At 38.8% G+C, this 18,407-nt stretch overlaps 1 long non-coding RNA gene across 1 annotated transcript in view; it reads right to left on the bottom strand.

Annotated features, from left to right (window-relative positions):
- LOC141277479 (uncharacterized) overlaps positions 1 to 17,936 on the bottom strand; it is a 79,834-nt gene extending 61,898 nt beyond the window's left edge. Inside the window, exons 1-2 of the long non-coding RNA XR_012328926.1 lie at positions 17,782 to 17,936; positions 15,143 to 15,242 (exon numbers count right to left, since the gene is read on the bottom strand). This is a non-coding gene — a long non-coding RNA (uncharacterized lncRNA). The remainder of the gene's footprint in view (positions 1 to 15,142; positions 15,243 to 17,781) is intronic.
- Positions 17,937 to 18,407: the final 471 nt, after the last annotated feature.

Here is an 18,407-nt window from a genome sequence, read left to right as displayed (position 1 = left end):
GCTCCTGCATGACTTACAGCAAGAGGTCACCCTGGAAAGTTGGCGCCAAGAAGAGGTGCTCCATGTGAAACAATTTAAGGAATGAACAGAAACACACACAATATACCTTTCCTCAAAAAGAAAAATGGAAGTAATTGTTCCCCACCATTTCATGAAGAAACAAAACAGGAAGTGTTTATGAAATATGATGCATGCAAGTTTTTTCTAGGTAATATTTTATTAATTAACATTTATTTACCAAGGTAAGCAACTACTCTAACAAGCTCCCTATTCAAAGTCTAATGTTAGAATCAGAGTTAGCAGAAACTACACAGAAGGCATGGTGTGGTCTCAGCCCCATCTTTAACACCTCTATATACATTTGATATGGCACTAGGGGGCAAGTGAGAATGCTAATTCCTAGGAGGGAGAAAACTTGCCACTTGACAAATTTCTTTCCCAGACTTGATCACAGCCCCCAAAGCATTAGATGCCCAGAAACATTTCGTGCCACCTTAAGTTGTCAAAAGTAGAAGGTAGCAGAGGGCAAAGGAGGGCAGAACTCCAATCAGCTTTGTGAGACCCCTGGCAGCCTGGTTTTTGCTTTAAGGGACCACAGTTCAAATCCAATTAGCTTCTATTACACAGGGCAGGATCTTGATGAGCTTGTAACCTTATCAACAGTCCTCTGGGGAGATGTAGTGAAGTTATTTGAGTATAATTCATCCAGGCAACAAATTGGCCCATCACTCAGCTCACAAATCTGTTGACCAGGCTGCCAAAACAGGAAAGGCATTCCCTTCTGTAGAAAGCTTCCTCTATAACTATGCTAATTGTATGGAAAATCAGAGTCCTTTGGGAGTAAAGTAATAATTAAAAAAGTAAAAACAGATGTGATTTTTTAAAGTACCAGGTATTGTTTTTATATATTCTTCCAGCAATTCTGCAAGTTAGCAGTTAGTCACATTTTATACGTGAAGGAGACAAACTCTGAGACGTTAATACAATTTTTAAGTTATACAACCTGTAAATGAAGAAAGTCATGCTCAAATTTAGGTCTTTATTGTTTGAAAGGAGAGGCTCTGTCTATTGAACCACATGGTTCCCTTATCTTCTGCTGTGAAAATGAAGTTGTAAACAATATGAAGTCTAAGAAAGAAACTTCTGGTGTTTATGATGGGAGAAGTTGGTTTGATGGTTTGGGTTTTTCTGAACATGGTTTAATGAATCATCTCCTACTTGCTTGACATTATGTATCTTAAGAAGAAAGTGTCTTAATTTCTGATCACAAGGAAACAGCAAATTCCTCTCTGCCACAAGTTTCAAATTAGGGTTTTCAATTACTGTGATATTCTGAGAGCCTGGCATGGGCTACAATGGGAACAGGATGTGATTATCACCCCACAGAGCAACATGAGACGGTGCTTAGGGCCAAGAAAAGAATCAAATGCCAGACAGGAAGGCCAGCTGGATCTATCTGAGGGGCAGGAGAGAAAGAAAATTCAGTATTAGGAAACACCAAGGGCTTCCTTGTGAAAATCCTAAGATTATCTGTAACATAATTTTAGGATTATATTACTTGCATCTTGAAGATGCAAGTAACTGGAGGTATTGCATGAGTACAGAATTAAGGAATAAAATACTTATAAGGAATAGTAATTATCATCATAATCATCACCATTCTTCCTCTTCTTCAGAATTTTCACAATATTGATATATTGTATTCCAGCAAGCACACTGCAGTATAGAACTCTGAAGCCAATTTATTCCTTACTAACTAAATTAAAATTTTATTTTCTAAGAACTTTGAGTATGTTTACCCATTTGCTCTTTCTGTTTTCTACTCCAGGGTCTCCTATTAAGGCTGTGCTAATTGTGGGCTAAGTCTCAGCGTGATGTATAAGGTGACTTCCATTCTGACTGGCCTGGTATCTGTTATGATTGTCTGGTACCTTTGCCATATGGTTTGCCAAATATTGCAAACATCTTCCCTTTTCAGTGGTTATTGAATGTTCAACACAGTTACTCCATACCTCTGAATTTTTTTTAAATCTCAGAATTTTTATTTTTTACTCTTGTCTTGGCAATCTGAAAGAAAACTTTGGCTCGATCTTTCTGCAAACTAACTCAAATTTACATATTTCAATGTTTCTAACCTGTGACCCTTCTGCTAGTTAGTTCTATTTATTTTATTGTTGCAGCATCATTTCAGAATTTCATTTCTAATAATTGATTACTGCTTTCACAGCATTTCCACCCTTTCTCCCTCTCCTCTCTCACTCCTTTTCTCTTTCCTTTTCTTCTTATTACATTACCTTCTATCTAAGAATTAAAGGTCTACTTAGTTTATATTTAAAACTTAAATGTAATATAATAATATAATGTAATATATATGTGTAAAATACAATGCAATAACTTAAAATGTTTCTTAACAGGATAACTGTTTCCTTAATGACTATTCCTTGTGTATTGATTTCCAAGCTCTATATTCATAATAATTTTTTTCTCAAACTTTTTGTGAGTGAGGTTGTCTGACCAATTTTTTCTTAAGTCTTTTTAAAATTGAATTTGTTACAATATTGCTTGTTTTTTGTTTTTTGTTTTTTTTATGTTCTGGCATTTTGGCTGCAAGGCATGTGAGATCTTAGTTCCCTGACCAGGGATTGAACCCACACCCCCTGCAATGGAAGGTGAACTCTTAACCACTGGACCGCCAGGGAAGTCCCTATGTTTGACCAATTTTTGTCACTAGAGAGAATTTCCTCAACTTTGGGGAAAATCTCAGTTTTTGTGGCGGTCAACAAGGATTCCAGTTATGTGGTCTTTGCCCCTGGCATAATGGAGGGCAGAGTGAGGAGATTTGTGTCAGACAGACTGTCCTTGCAGAATTGGAGAAAGTACATTGCCTTTAGAGGCCAAGTAGGTAAAGTGAATATTCTAAGCTGATTTTTTAAAACTGAAGTTTAGTTGACTTATATTAGTTTCAGGTGTACAACACAGTAATTTCATCTTTTTGTAGTTTATATTCCATATAAAGTTATTATAAAATACTGGCTATATTCCCTGTGCTGTATATTATATCCTTGTAATTTATCTAATACTTTATATCTAGTACTTTATACCTCTTAATCCCCCTCACTCATTTTGCCCCTCCCCTTACCCCTCTCCCCTCTGGCAACCACGAGTCTGTTCTTGGCATCTGTGAGTTTCTTTCTGTTTTGTTTAGTTGTTTCTTTTATTCTTCAGATTCCACATATAAGTGAAAACATACAACATCTGTCTTTCTTTCCCTGATGACCAGTGATGTTGAGCATCTTATATAGTAAGGATTATTGGCTACTGGGGAGAACTGTAAAGTGTATTATGCCCACATTCTTTCAAATTAAAAAAAAAAGTTTTAACTCTTTTTTTTTTTTGGTCAAATGAAAAAGTCTCCTGTATTGATAAGGACTGACCCTCTCGTCTCATTTATGAATCCTACTTTGTGGTCTGTGTGGGTTTCCCAGTGTAGGATTTTCCTGTCCCTATAATTTATGCAGGACAATATTCTAATTCTACAGCACTAGAACCTGCTTTGAGAGCCTCCTGGCAGAATTCCTAATTATTTTGTGAGAAGTAAACTTGACTTGTAGTTTTATCCTAAGGGCAATACTGGTACAAATATGAAAATGTATCCTTGACACAATTTCTCAACAACGGCTATTAATTATTGCCTGGGTATGGCAAACTGAAATATTATTTAGTATCTATCCATTTCTGTCTTACCCTAACTGTGGGAGAATTATACTCACCTACCCTAGTAATGTTGGGCTTGGCCACATCTTTGGCTATTGCAAAGATATGTCGCATTGGTACAGAGGCCTTCTAAATGTATCTGCGCTGTTTGCTTATGCTCTTTTACTCCCCCATTCAAGCATGAGAAGAGAATGCCCCAAGCAAATGCTGCTCCTTTAGCCTGGATCTTGGAAAACAAGCATATATAACAGACCTGAACTCCTCCCTCCCCACCCCAAAGCTTAGAAAAAAGCCACTGCAGATCTATGAGCATGAAGTAAATGTATGTTACTGTAAGGCACTGATTGTGTGTACTGTAACAAAGTTAACTAATATGAAATTTGGTACGAGGAATGGGGTGATGCTGTTAAACAACAACAGCAAACACCAATAAAACTAAACTAAAATATATGTCATTGGCTTTAGGGCACAACAGTGAATGGCAAGGAAACTATTATAGAAAGTTGGGGAAAAAAACCAATCCATGCTATTATAGAGACAGACAATTGATTTAACTGCCTGTTGCAGTATCTTTAACGTACTCAAAATATCTGATGAACTCCCGTCTTTGGTTGATGCAGTAGGAAGGGAGAATGTTGGTAGATGAGTTGATTGTTACTGGTAGGGTAAGAAAATGATATTAACTCAAAGGAAAACAAACAAACAAAAAAGGTTTAACCTGTTTGAAATTAGGAGTGAGAAGAAAGAGAGAAAATCTATAAATGTTGTCACTTGCAGGGCTGAATGATACAATTACCTCTCCTGGTCAACCACTCAAAGATCAAATTGAGAACATCTTGACTGAGAAAGATCTAGTGAGATCAAGTTCAACACTGGAGCTGAGAGCAAAGAAATAACAAGGGCATGACAGTAGCATCTTTTAAAGGACCCACAGATTGGATTAATCTGACCCAAGATTATCCTTTCAGCTGGTCGAAGTGACTCATAATGGGTTTTTAGACCACGTTCCCACAGACACCCAAGAAACTCAAAGTCATATCAGAAACTCAGAGTCATATTTTGCAAAGAATTCTTGTTAAGGACATTTGCATATGGAGCTGATGAAATAAAATAGGTAAGAATAAGCCAAACCCAACCAAACCAACCAACCAAAAACAAACAAAAACAACAAGATTTGATAAATGCATTTCCAATCTGGACTAAAAGGTACCATGACTCTTTGAGATGTAAAATGACCCTTGGGCACTCAAATTTTAGACCAGAAGAAAGCAGGCTGAGATGATGTTCAGCCACAGTGGACATAATATTCTCTGATGCCCTTTTCAGATGTGTCCAGGGAGAAAAATGAAAACGGAAGAAATTTCCAAGGGCAGAGTCAAGAGCTAATGGAGCAGAACGGAATAATCGTCACTCCCAGGGAGTAAGAATGGTGTCCAGTCAGTGCTCTACCAGCTGAAAGGGGAAACTTGCAAAGTTTGTCCTGCTAGATTTCAGAATTACTGTGGATCAGTGAATACTACGTGCCTCCCATTCTTACCCTTCTGAATATGAATGGTTCTTGTGGTTATCTTGTTCCTGTTCCAACATTGTATGCTGTTTGCTATGAGAGCAGATAACTTGACATTTTAGGTCAGAGGTCTCTGGATCAAGAGGACCTATATCTGGAACCAATAAAAGGACTATCCTGAGGTCCTGGATTTCGAGCCTGATGGCATGTTCGAGTAGAATTTTGGAGTTTCTTTATTGAGGATAAGGTGAATGCATTTTATATTTTGAATCAAGGGACTATTTGTGACTAAAGGGGAAGACTGTGGTAGATTTTATTATTCAACTACTTACACTGTTTTCTTCCTATCCTGTGTGGATTGGAGTATATTTCCCATCCCACTGATTTGAGGCTTGGTCTTGTGACTACCTTTGATAAATGGAATGTGTCCCAGTTCTTAGCACAAGCTTTGGAGGTATCACATGTCTGCACTCACCTTGTTGTGCTCTATTCTTTGGTCATGAAAATAGGACACCCCAGATGGGATGTGCTATGTATTCATACATGATGTGCTCCGGCCTGGGTCCTGGAATTTAAAAGTGTTTAGAGAGGACTTGAACCTGACCCACATACTAAGCTAAGATTCCCTAGCCAACCTTCATATACAAGAGAAAGAAACTGGTGTTAACTGTTGCAAGCCAATGAGATTTGGGATGTGTTTGTTGCCACAGCAAAAGCTGATTAACACACCAGCCTACTAGCCCATGGCCCATTCTTTGAACTGGATTCCAGTAACTAAGTCCTTATTACAAGTTTCTGCCAGGAAGACTCACCTTATTTTGGAGAATCTTCTGTTCATTTGTATATGTTTGTAAGTTCCTCCTTTCTGTTGAATTTTACGTAATATATTTATATCTTTCAGAAATCACTCTTTCAGCCTGGGGGTAGCATTCTTTCATTCTTCCAATGTTACTGTGAGTTTATTCTTATATTTTCATTTATTCTGCCTTTTCAATGGAATTTTAAGAGGAAGGAATAACTTGTAAATTTAGTTGGACCAAGTCCATCTGATTAGATTCTCTTTAATCCCACTGGCATTAAAAATGTGTACCATAAGGAGGTTTGCTAGATTAGGGGGACAACTCTTGTGAAGGTTTACAAGCCTTGATAAAGTGGTATTTTAACTGGAGGCAGTGTCAAAAATACTTGAGAGAATGTATATGTTTTGGGGGGGTGGGGGCACCATGGACCCATAGTATTTCTCTAATAACCCCACAGTAGTCCACGGACCCCAAACAAAAATTCTCTGATACAGATGCTCTAAAATCCAAGTGGTTTGATAGAGTTGATGAAATATGAGATTACAGCCAAATATAATAGGTCCTATGCACTAGTTAAGGCACATGTTTTCACTATGAATTGATGAAACAATTTAAGATATAAAAGAAGAATCCTTAGGAAATTTATCCTGAATAAATTGAGGCCAAAATATGCCAGGAGCTGTAAGAGCCAGAGAGAAGTTCTTGAAGGAGTCTAATAGCATGGAGGACCAGATGCCATTAAGAATTCTTATAAATACACTGCTATTTTTAGTAGCTGTTGCTCCTGAGACCTTTTACTCTAAGCTGTAGATATTCATATTATTCTGCAAGTTTCTCTGCAAATTAGACAACTGCCCACCAGAATTTTCTCTAGGTATTATATAGTTTGGAGCTCATAAAATCACAGGCTGGAAATGGACTTTCTGAATCCATTTAGCATCCTCCATGCCAGCAATTCTAGGGCTCTCCCTCTACCTCCTGCCCTGCACTGCAAGGCTAGGAGGAGTTAGTGAGCATGCTTTCAGCTTAGCGTGATTTGACAAGCACTGTCTGATCTGTCCCCAATTTGCATGTACATGGACATCCACATGGCTTGAATTATCATATCATTCTTTCAGAAAACTCTTGGTGAATATTATCAAGTTATTAACTCTATTGCCATGAAAAAAGAAATAAACTGATTCCAAATCTTTTAACCTTCTAGGATGCAGGGCAGTTATTTAGTTTCTAAATAGAATTATTTTCTTCTAACACCTTAGAGTAAGATTGGCAGCACTGGAACTAGCTTTGTCACCAGTCATGGTACCATAACTGTGGAGACCATTCTCCAAGATGGCCCCAGAGATGGTCCTGCCTCTTAGTGGTCAACTGCTTGGTACAGTCCCCTCTTACATTCTACCAGATTAGGCCTGTGTGAGCAATACAATAAGGAAAAAGTGATGGTATGTCATTTCTGAGATTATAAAAGACATCACAGTTTCTGTTTTGACCGCTCTGTCTCTCTCACTTGCTCTGGGGGAAGCCATATTGTGTTGCAGTGTTTTGGAGAAGCCCACGTGGGAAAGAACTGGTGCCTTTTGCTAACAGTCACATGGGCATGTGAGTGGGCTTGAAAGTCAATTGTGTGGCCTCAGTCAAGTCTTCAGAGACAGCACTCTTGGCCAACAGCTTGCTACAACTTCATGAGAAACTATGAACCAGAATCACCCAGCTAAACCATGCTCAGATTCCTGGCCCTTAAAAGCTCTGTGAGATAATAAATATGTGTTGCTTTAAGCTGGTACACTTTGGGATGATTTGTTATGTGACAGATAACTAACACACGAACAAAGCCATGGAACACCTCTGTGTCCACTTTCCTACCTATAAAATAATATGACATACTTTTACCTACCTCACAGAAATAGCTTCTAAATAAAATTATAATAATAAACTGTATTCAGAATACTTAACCATTTAGAAAGAAAAATATTCTTTAAATCTAAATTTTTACCATTCCAAATAGAAGCCTTTTAATTAATTTTTAAATTATCACGTTTGACACCATCATAACATTTGTCTGTTGAAGAAACTTCGCCATTTTTTTTATAGTCAACCAACAAAAATAGTATATGCATTTACCAATGCAATTATATTTTACTTTCTCCCACAGGGGCACAACAAACTTGTGTCTCAGATCTCTTCATATTCAGACTTTAATTACATTTGGTCCTTTGCAAGAAAGAAGAGTATTAATAGGGTACTTTACTTATCACAGGCCTTCATTTCTAGACAACCTTTAGTCCTGATGGGATACCTCAAGACTTAGTGTCAAATTAGTTTTGTTTTTGCCTTGATTGAAGTAAACATTTATAGAATTTAAACACTCTTGAAAGTCAGCTGGAAAGCATCTGAAGACAGATGTTGTTCAGCAGTCAAGTGATAATTTTTCATGAGTCATGACTTGTTCATATAACCTCTCCTAAAAATTCTTTGGTCTACTCCAAGACATTTGGTAATTTCTATAGCTTTTAATTGTTTTGCCTGACATGGGACAGGCAATCTTTTTTTTTAAATACACATTTATTTATTTATTTTTGGCTTTGTTGGGTCTTCGTTGCTGCACGGGGTCTTTCTCTAGTTGTGGCAAGCAGGGGCTACTCTTCATTGCAGTGTGCGGGCTTATTATTGCAGTGGCTTCTCTTGTTGCGGAGCACGGGCTCGAGGCACACGGGCTTCAGTAGTTGTGGCTCGTGGGCTCTAGAGCGCAGGCTCAGTAGTTGTGGCACACAGGCTTAGTTGCTCCGCGCCACGTGGGATCTTCCGGACCAGGGCTCGAACCCGTGTCCCCTGCATTAGCAGGCGGATTCTTAACCGCTGTGCCACCAGGGAAGTCCCGGGACAGGCAATCTTTTTGCATGTGTCTCAATGACAAGGGCATAGAGTTTTGCCTACTTGTGGGTATCTTCCCTTTGTTTTTCCTGTCAGGTACACTTTTATATCATGAATTTATGCCATGAAGATCTGTTTCTCTGCTCGTTTGCATATACAATGACTTTTCATTTTAATGCAGCATCACTGGCACATCCAATGTGCCATTTCTCTGAAAACATTTTAAGCTAAATGTAGAAATCCAAATGTAAAACTCAGTAATTCTTCGGTACTATTAGTGCAAATATTACAATAAGATGATCATTAGGTAAATAGATACATTCTATCCTTGTATAAGTTTATAAATACAAACAACAGTTCTATCAAGATGTTCTTCTTTTAAGAATGTTAAAATTTTAATAAAATATGTTGTAAATTGAGGGAGTAATATAGTGACTGCCTACCCCATAAGGAGCACTTTCGCGTAATCCTTTCTTTAAGCTTACCAACAGCCCTTTTGGCTTCCAAATGAGGAGGCATGTTCAGGCACGTAAGAGGTAAGAAAGCCACTCAGAATTTAATTCTCATTTTTCCCCTTCAAATATTGTGCTCATTCTAGCACACACTGCTGCTTCTCAAATGATCTTATTGATTTTACTGTAGTCTTTAGCAGTATCAGTGAGAACAAATTCTGTTTGCTTTCAGCTTGGGAAATGGAAAAGGATCTATACTCCTGCTGCCGTCTGCATAATCACTCTGTAACTGAACTCACACTCTGTGTGCAAGCCTTTCTGGATAAAACTTCACACCTTTTCATTTTAAAAGCTGTTCTAGCTTTGGTTTCAGAGAGTGGTGAAAAAAGAAATGTCAAAGTGATTACCAGCAGGGAAATCTAAGAGTTTTCTAGAAAATAATTAATTTCACCCACTATAACTCAAAAAAGTATCCAAAATGCTGGTTGTTGATGGAAGATATTGTCTTTGAACATCTTACAGATGAGATGCTGTTGTGCCTAAAAAAAATCTGCACGTGTGAGCCAGGAAGTGCTAGATGTAATGCACTTGCTCATAGAAGCACATGTGTAACAAAGAAAGAACTTTCATTCTGTTGCCTCCATCCCCAGGATTTCTCTCCAGTTACTTAAATAAAATAGGTTTTAATTAAAGGGACTCTCTACAGGGAGACTGCATGATTCAAATAAGGATGAAATTCCACAGAGACACCTTAGCAATTTAGGGTGACATGTCAGCTAGAGTTAAGGAACCATTTTTCCAACCAGTTAGCTGCTGCTTTATTTAACTTTCTGGTCAACCCATACCTATTACAAAATCTAACCGTACATCTACTTTTATATCTTAATTTGCCTGTAGAAAATATGATGGAGCTTTTTCTGAGGATGATTAAAGTTATCATGTGCCTTCCAGATGCAATGAGGGCCTTCTCTAATTTTGGTGTTTAATTTGAAACTTCATGTTAATGTCTCATTTTTTTTAGACTAAAACTTTGTGTGCCTACCTCAAAAATATTGTAGAATTTCCCCCCAAATAAAGAAAATGCCATAAAACAAAATAATTGTATAAATAATTTTGATAGTAAACTGCCAATACTTAAAATAGATCAGACTATAACGTGTTATAATTTGTAGAAGTCAGCTTCTGTACTAGTTGAGGAAATTGAGTTTAGTCTAAGTAATATGTTATTCAACCACATACATTTTTAGAATGATGAACGTACTCTCTGTTGATACCTGCTCCTCTGGTGATTTCGTCAAACCTCATGGCCTTAAATGCCATACGTATGCTACTAGCACCCAAGTTTATATTTCCAGGCTGTACCTCCTCCCTGAACTCCGGACTCAGATGTCCGCCTGTCTACTGGGCATCTTCTTTGTGACGTATACTAGGCATCTCAAGTTGATTATATCCAATACGGAGGCCCTGACCTTCCCATCAAAGACCGCCCCTCTCCGTCTGCCCCATTTCACTGAATGGCAATTCATTCTTCTAGTTCTCTGCAACACAAAATGTGCAGTCATCCTTGATGACTCTCTCTCTCCCTCTCATAAGCAAATACTATTAGCTCTACCTGGAAAGTAGATACAAATAGTCCTTACCTCTTACTACCTCCACCGTCCCTACCCTTGTTCATGTCAATATCAAAACAGCCTGAGTGACTGTGTTAAAACCCAAGTCAGCTTATATCCCACCTCTAATCAAAACCTTCCAAAGGCTTCCCCTTCCACCAGAGTAAAAGCCAAAGTCCTGCGGAGGTTATGGAACGTGTACCCATCCTTTCACATCCTTCCCTCCCCCCTCATATTGCTAACCCCTTCTATAGACTCCTGCTATTTATACTTGTACTTACTCTGTTCTGGTCTCACTGGTTTCTTGCAGTGAGTCCTTCAAATGCGCCAGGCAGGGTCCCCTACCACATGCATTTGCCTCATCCTGGAACATTTTTCTCTCAAATACTCATGTGGCTAGCTCCCTGTCTTCAAATCAATGCTCAGATGTCACTTTCTCAGTGGGGCCTTCTCTGACACTCTCTTTAAAATTGCAATCCCAGTTCCAGCTTCCTTATCACCCCTTTCCTGCTTCATTTGCTTCTCTAATTAGAATGAAAGCTTCATAAGGGTAAAAATTGTGTCTGTTTTGCTCAATAATGTATACATAGTACAAAGGACAGTGCATGGCATATAATCTGTATTCAAGAAATAACTGAATAGGTGAATAAATGAGTGAATGCTTTTTGTTAATTTCTAGGAATCAATGAATACATTAAAGCCTTAGAAAAATATCTGAGCAAGATGCCCTCACTTATCATATATACATATATATATATATATATATATATATATATATATATATATATATATATATGATCATTACCCAATAGGAAATGTTTTTTGGATATGAGTTGCTGTTAATATATTAGTGACTTTTTGGTTACTGAATGATTTAAAGGCTATGGTACCATGTAAACAGTTTTTTCATTCATAAAGTGCCAAAGTCATCTCAGGATCGAATGCCAGTCTGGGCCATATCAAGGTATACTTTCTATCTTTTAAAGAAAATGATCAGGAATTACCTTCTTTGATAGTTATGGTTTAAAAGGATGCTATAGATGGTGGTGGAGAGATGGTAGATATCTGACTGACATTCTCAGTTACAGATTAGAGGAATTATAACTCATATTTTTTAAAAATATGTTTAGGTCTAATAAGGGACAGCTGCAGAAATCCACCAGACACTTCCTTAGAATACTCAAACCCTAGCCCCCACTTAAACCATCTACTCAAGTGATTTTTACTACATCATGTCAGAGCATTTATGCAAGCGGTTAACTTATTTATAAATATAGAAATTTAAGTAATTATGAATAAGTTGTGATGTCTCTTATGGAAGGAGTCTGTTCCATATTTCTCTGAACTTGACAGAGGACTTGAGACTCAGCACTCAAATGATAGCTGATTTGATTGAAAGCCAATCAAAACAAAGAATATGAATATTTACTTGAGAAAACTCTGTCAGTTATTTGTGTATATAAACACAATGTAAAATGTTTCCTTCATTTTATTGGTTTAATGCCATGCTGCATCAGTGCTGTCTGTTTTTCAGCATAAATTCCTAGCAGGCAGAACTTTTGGCTGCTGAACCTTTCTCTGAACAGAAATATGTGCAAAGCGAAGTTTAATAAATGCCATTAGACAATGACTGTCTGTGTTTAATATTTATTGAGCACCAACAGGGACCTTGAGACCTTGGTCCAGGATGAAAAGCTTTTAAGAAGTCTATACCTAATTAAGAAAAACATGGTCCCTGCTCACAAGAAGCTTATCTGCTAAAACAGACAACAGTGGTGTGAGTGCACAGAGAAAATTAATTTTTTTACCTAAGTGCAGCAAACCACCACCACCTTTATGAAACTGCAGGATTTATCTCCTTCTCTCTTAAACTTGTTTTCTTTGTGAGGGCCTCATGTTAAATGCCTGGCAAAGAATGAAGGCAGAGGAGGCAGGAAAAAGGACAGGGGAATGAGGCAATGAAGAAAAGGGATGGTAACAGATGGTGAGGCAGTAGGCTATATGGCCTGAGGGAAGGAGCAGTTGCAGAAGAAATTCCTGTAGAAGAATTCCTGTAGCTGGTTGCTGTGTTTTCTGTATTTTAAAATAAGTATAATGTACCATCATCATCATGATTAATTAATATGTAAGTTCAGGTTGCAAAAGAGACCAAACAGGAATGAATCAAACATTTTTTTTTCTTTTATGCATGCTAAAAAGCACAGCTGTGACAGAGGGCAGGACTGGTATGGATTTAAAACATATCACAGTTTATTAGGAATGATTTCATAATGCATCCGTATTTATACTACCAGAGATTAGAGAACTGAGAATAAACTGGGAAATAATAACAAACTATGGTTCCGTTTATACTTCCAAAGCACAAATTATTATCTGTTAGTTTATTTTTGTTCCATATCTTAAATATAACAGGGTCAGCACAGGAAAGTTTTGCTTATGTGTGGAAGATACGTCTAGTTGTATAATAAAAATGTTTGATACAGGAAATTTTTCGATTCAATCAAGAAAATAAATTTAGTCCCCCAATTTACACGTGCCAAAAGTTATCTTTTGCCACATCAACTGGTATTTGATTTTTGTGTGATAACTGCATTCCTGGTTTCCCAGTTCAGGATGACAGTGAATGTAGGGAGATAAGATGAAGAGTGAAAATCCAAAGGAAAGGCTGGAAGTGAAGTTTGGGAGAAACCAAACAGATGTTAACCTCCCAAATTGCAGAGAAATAAGAGGCAGAGACAACAATCGTTTTTCAAGGAGAAGGAAAATATCAAGATAGAGATGGTGGAAACTAGCAAAGGAAGCAAACACACAGTCATGTTCCTGAAGCCAGTGATTCTTGGGCAGAGTTGCTCTTAGATTAAAATCATAAAAGGCACTGCAATTCAGCTCATACCTACCCACAGGAACACGCGTGTGTGCGCGTGCACACACACACACAACATCCCTCACACAGTCTCACTTACACTGAGTCAATTAAAGAAAATAATATCCGAATAAAGTTGAGGAAAAACCACCCATCCAAGTATATTCAACAAAATGACATTCTTTTGCCACAAAAATTCCTTGGGAGGATGAAAACCCTTTCATCACGTGCCTGAATTCTCTGTTGCTGGTCCCTTTGTTAACTGTTTCCTATTTCTAATCACTTTACTTTGCCATCAAATTCTATTGTTTCAAGGTCTTTCTCAAAAGCCACCTCTATGATCTTTTATCTGATTCATCCGAACAGATGTGATTTCTCCTTTGACCCCTCAATATTTTGTTTCAATGATTCATATGAAATGTATTATATCCCACTGTACATTGTTATTATTTTTCTATTTGTTCACTCTTCAATAGAATAGAAGATCTTTAAAGTAGGGCTTATTCATCATCGTGAATCCTGAACTGTTTATCATCAAATACCTGCATCTAGTCAGGAGTCAGTAAAATTTTGTTGTGACATTTGTAAATGTGGAGGAAAAGACTTGGCTTTAAACGCACACCTGGAAGATCATGTGTACCATCATCCTATCTCTTACCTGTGTCTAGATTCATCCACTTGATAATCCTTAGGTACCCACTGTAGTGAAGGCCCTCAGCTATTACTAATAATCTATAGAATAGGACTAGTAAGATATTTTGGATACGTTATGGACCAGGAGATAAAAATAAATACTTCTCTATACATTTTGATACTTAAGCAAATATATTACTGTAGAAACGTGTAACTTTTCTCTTTGGGAAAAAAAGCATTCACAGTAAGGATCAAGATATATAATTCCATTTGAATTTCATGTACGTCCTAGAACTGTCTTTTTCAAATTCACCTTTTCTCCTGCGATACATCTATGTTGTGGATCTGATTGCTCACTCTCATTTCAGGCTGACACAGGCTTGAATCATCTCAAAATATTTATTAAGCTTTCAATTTGTGCCAGTCCCTACAAGGTGTACAGAAATGAATCAGACACAAATGTTATTCCTGAAGGCTTCCTAAGGTGGTAGGGGCTCAAGTCTGCTTGAAGAAAGAGTTAAGTGCCATGAAAGTTGCAAGAGGATGGGGGGAGAAGGTGGAGGAGGCATTTGCCTTGAGTCCTGAAGGATGGGTACACTTTTATAAGAGAAGGGGAAAGAATGGTCCATTGAGGAAGTAGCAGCTGTCATAGGCAAAGGACTCTCATATTTGTCTCCCAGGCAGAAACATACCTGAATGTGTCCAGGAGGATGCCTGCTCTCTAAAACTGGGTCCACGTCATCTTTCCTCCATGGAAGGTGGATTATAAATTTCTTCATCGACTTCATTCTCCTGTCAAAGGGGACACTTTATTTTTTATTAATTTTTATTGAAGTATAGTTGCTTTTACGATGTTGTGTTAGTTTGTGCTGTGCAGCAAAGTGAATCAGTTATACATATACCTCCTCTTTTATAGATTTCCTTCCCATTTAGTCACCACAGAGCACTGAGTGGAGTTCCCCGTGCTATACAGTAGTTTCTCATTAGTTATCTATTTTATACATAGTAGTGTATACATGACAACAAAGGGGCATTTTAAATGTTAACTAAATCCATGACTACAGAGTAACTGGAACTCTTAGAGGACAAAAAAGTGCAAGATAAATCCAGTAAGGTGAGGTGATCTTTCTGTCTCTAACCTCTCCAATCTTTTCAGCCTTTTAGCAGTAAAGATGTAGAATTTTTTTTTTCTTTCTTGGGGAAGGGGTGGGAGGTGTGAAGCAATAAAAACCTATTCTGTGTTGCTCTGGGAAGTCTCTGTTCAGTGGTTAGTAGCACATGGCTGGCACCTGAGATTGAGGGTTTGGGGAGTTAACCAGAGTGCACTAAAGCTTGGAGGAAAGGCTCCCTTGGGGAATTAGATGCTTTAGTGGGACAATGAAATTTCATCGACTGAGAAGGGATAAACAAAACCTTTTACCAAAGGTTCTGGGAAGTGGAAAGAGCACTTGGGAGAACTGTGATGCAGGGGAAGATACTGTATAATGTGTCACAGAAGGGAGCAGCTCTCTCCTTTCTGCTATGGTCTGCCTGAACCCAGACCAAGTGCCTACACCCAAACCCTGGTCTGGAGGACCCTACTCTTCCTGTCTGGTGTCCCCTCTCTTCTGTTAAGACTCTGGGCTGGCACCTCTACTGTCACGGCTACTTAAGGCTTCGAGCTGCTAGAGCACCTCCTATGGTGCAATGGTACTGACACTGAGCAGGGCCCTGTGGGGCTCCTGGGCACAAAAGCCTTTCTGCGTCCCCGTTTCTTGATTCTCGGAAATAGGCTTCATTCAGCCTCCGGGATCTTTCCTCAGTTACAAGGAGCAGGTTCAAACAGTTGCTAATTAGGGAAGGGAGGGGATGCAGATACAAGGGAGGAAGAGTCAAGAAACAATAGTGCAGCCTTGGGGCAGGGTCCTGGTTCCCCCTCAAGGGATACACACAATATCTTGAGCTGTTTTGCAGATACTGAATCCCCCACCAGGTGGGAGAAGTTAACTGTGTGCTGCCCACAAACACAGAGACCCCAGATGGGTTGGAACCAGGTTGAGGATGCCGACTCCCACTTACCTCACCACCAGCCAATCAGAAGAACGTCCACGAGCTGATCACGCCCTCTTTGAACCGTTACTATAAAACTCCTCACTACCCTCTCCAGGTCAGGACACAGTTTTGAGGGCATTAGCCTGCTGTGGCCCCTTTTACCTGGCAAAGCAATAAGCTATTCTTTCCTACTTCATCCAAAACTCTTGTCTCTGAAAATTAATTCAGTGTCAGGGTACAGAGGCTGGATTCGGCTTCATGAGCAAGTTAAATCCACAGAAAATTATTTGTGTGACTATTTCCTTAGTTATTCCCAGGATGCTTATTTAGTAGATGTATTCTAGTTAGTAGATGTATTCTAGGTGCATAGGAGAGAAGTTAATTCATTACATTCAAGGATGCCTTAAGTCATGAGGTCTTAAGTTTTTCCTGGACCCTGAGGAAGTCTCCCCTGGGTGCTAACAGTGCCATAAAGTGGAAAGATCCCAAATCCCAGAGTCGCTACTTGGCAGGGAATTGCCAGGTTTCACACTTAACTTCACAGAAGGGAAAAGTAAGCTACTTTCGCGCACACTCTTTAAGACTTGGGAGTTTGAGTATTTAACAGAATAGCCTAGCCTACTGGATAATTCATCTCCCAACCAGCTTTATCAGTAGGAGTATTTCTCCTCTCTTCTTCAAAGTATGCCCACCATTAAAGTGTGCCTGTTGTGAGATAAACTAGAGCCCGTGCTCTGCAACAAGAGAAGCCACCACAATGAGAAGCCCGTGCACCACAACAAAGAGTAGCTCCTGCTTGCCGCAAGTAGAGAAAGCCTGTGTGCAGCAACAAAGACCCAACGCAGCCAAAAAAAAGTGCCTATTGTTCCAAGAAACCGTGAGTTTTTTCAATTTTTTTTTTTAATATTCATTCATTTATTTGGCTGTGCCAGGTCTTAGCTGCGGTGTGGCATGTGGGACCGTTAGTTGAGGCATACGGGATCTAGTTCCTTGACCAGGGATCAAACCTAGGCTCCCTGCATTGGAAGCACACTCTTAACCACTGGACCACCAGGCAAGTCCCCAATTGTTTTAGTGGTTATGAGAAATAGGGTGAGACTGTTATGACTCTGATACATAGACTAGGTTAAAGTCTAACTCTAAAAGGAGGTGAATTTTATGGTTTGAATCTGGTGTGGGTGGGAGAGGGCAATGTAGACTGCAGTGTTTTATAGACCCAAAGGTTTCCTAAACTCTGCCGGTCAGCTTATATTAGCAGGAAAAGCAAGGAAGAGGGAGAAGAGGGGTCAATGTACCTTACCTTCCAGAAGCTGCTTCAAAGTCCTGTCTTCTCTGGGAGGGAAGTTAGGCTAAAGATCTCTAAAATTTCTGATAAGTTTAAAACTCCGATAGTTAAGAAACAGAAGAGATACTGACAATGGTAATGCAGCATTTGCTTATGCTCCATCGCCTCAAGCCTTGTGGCCTGGACTGAGTGATGTAACATTTAATGAAGCCTAGGCATTCTTCTCTCATTGTCTGCTTTCAGGATGGGTGGGTGCCGGGGTTGGAACAGAGCCCCACTCTACAAAGAGAGGATGACTACTGCCTCATTGTTTCATGTGTTCCCAACTAACCTATACCCTACTTGAGCAGAATTCAATTTTATATTCCTTTTTTAACCGCTTACCATCCCTACCCAGTCGTACCTAGGAAAGCTTTCAGTATTTAATAGGTGCTGAGATTGATTTATTGGTCTCCACAAGTGACGAACTGCATGCTCTCATTATGTGAGTCACATTTATGAATTGTTAGAAAAATAATGACTAATTGTATTTTTGAAGACTAACATGAAACGTGGTGCTCTTGATTTAAAGACATTTATACAAAACTTTATTATGAAGGCAGTCTTTATTATGTGAGCAATCATGCACGGCTTAAAGCCTC

This window comes from Tursiops truncatus, chromosome 21, assembly GCF_011762595.2.
Source record: "Tursiops truncatus isolate mTurTru1 chromosome 21, mTurTru1.mat.Y, whole genome shotgun sequence".
NCBI lineage: Eukaryota > Metazoa > Chordata > Mammalia > Artiodactyla > Delphinidae > Tursiops > Tursiops truncatus.
This window is presented reverse-complemented; position numbering and strand designations above follow the sequence as displayed.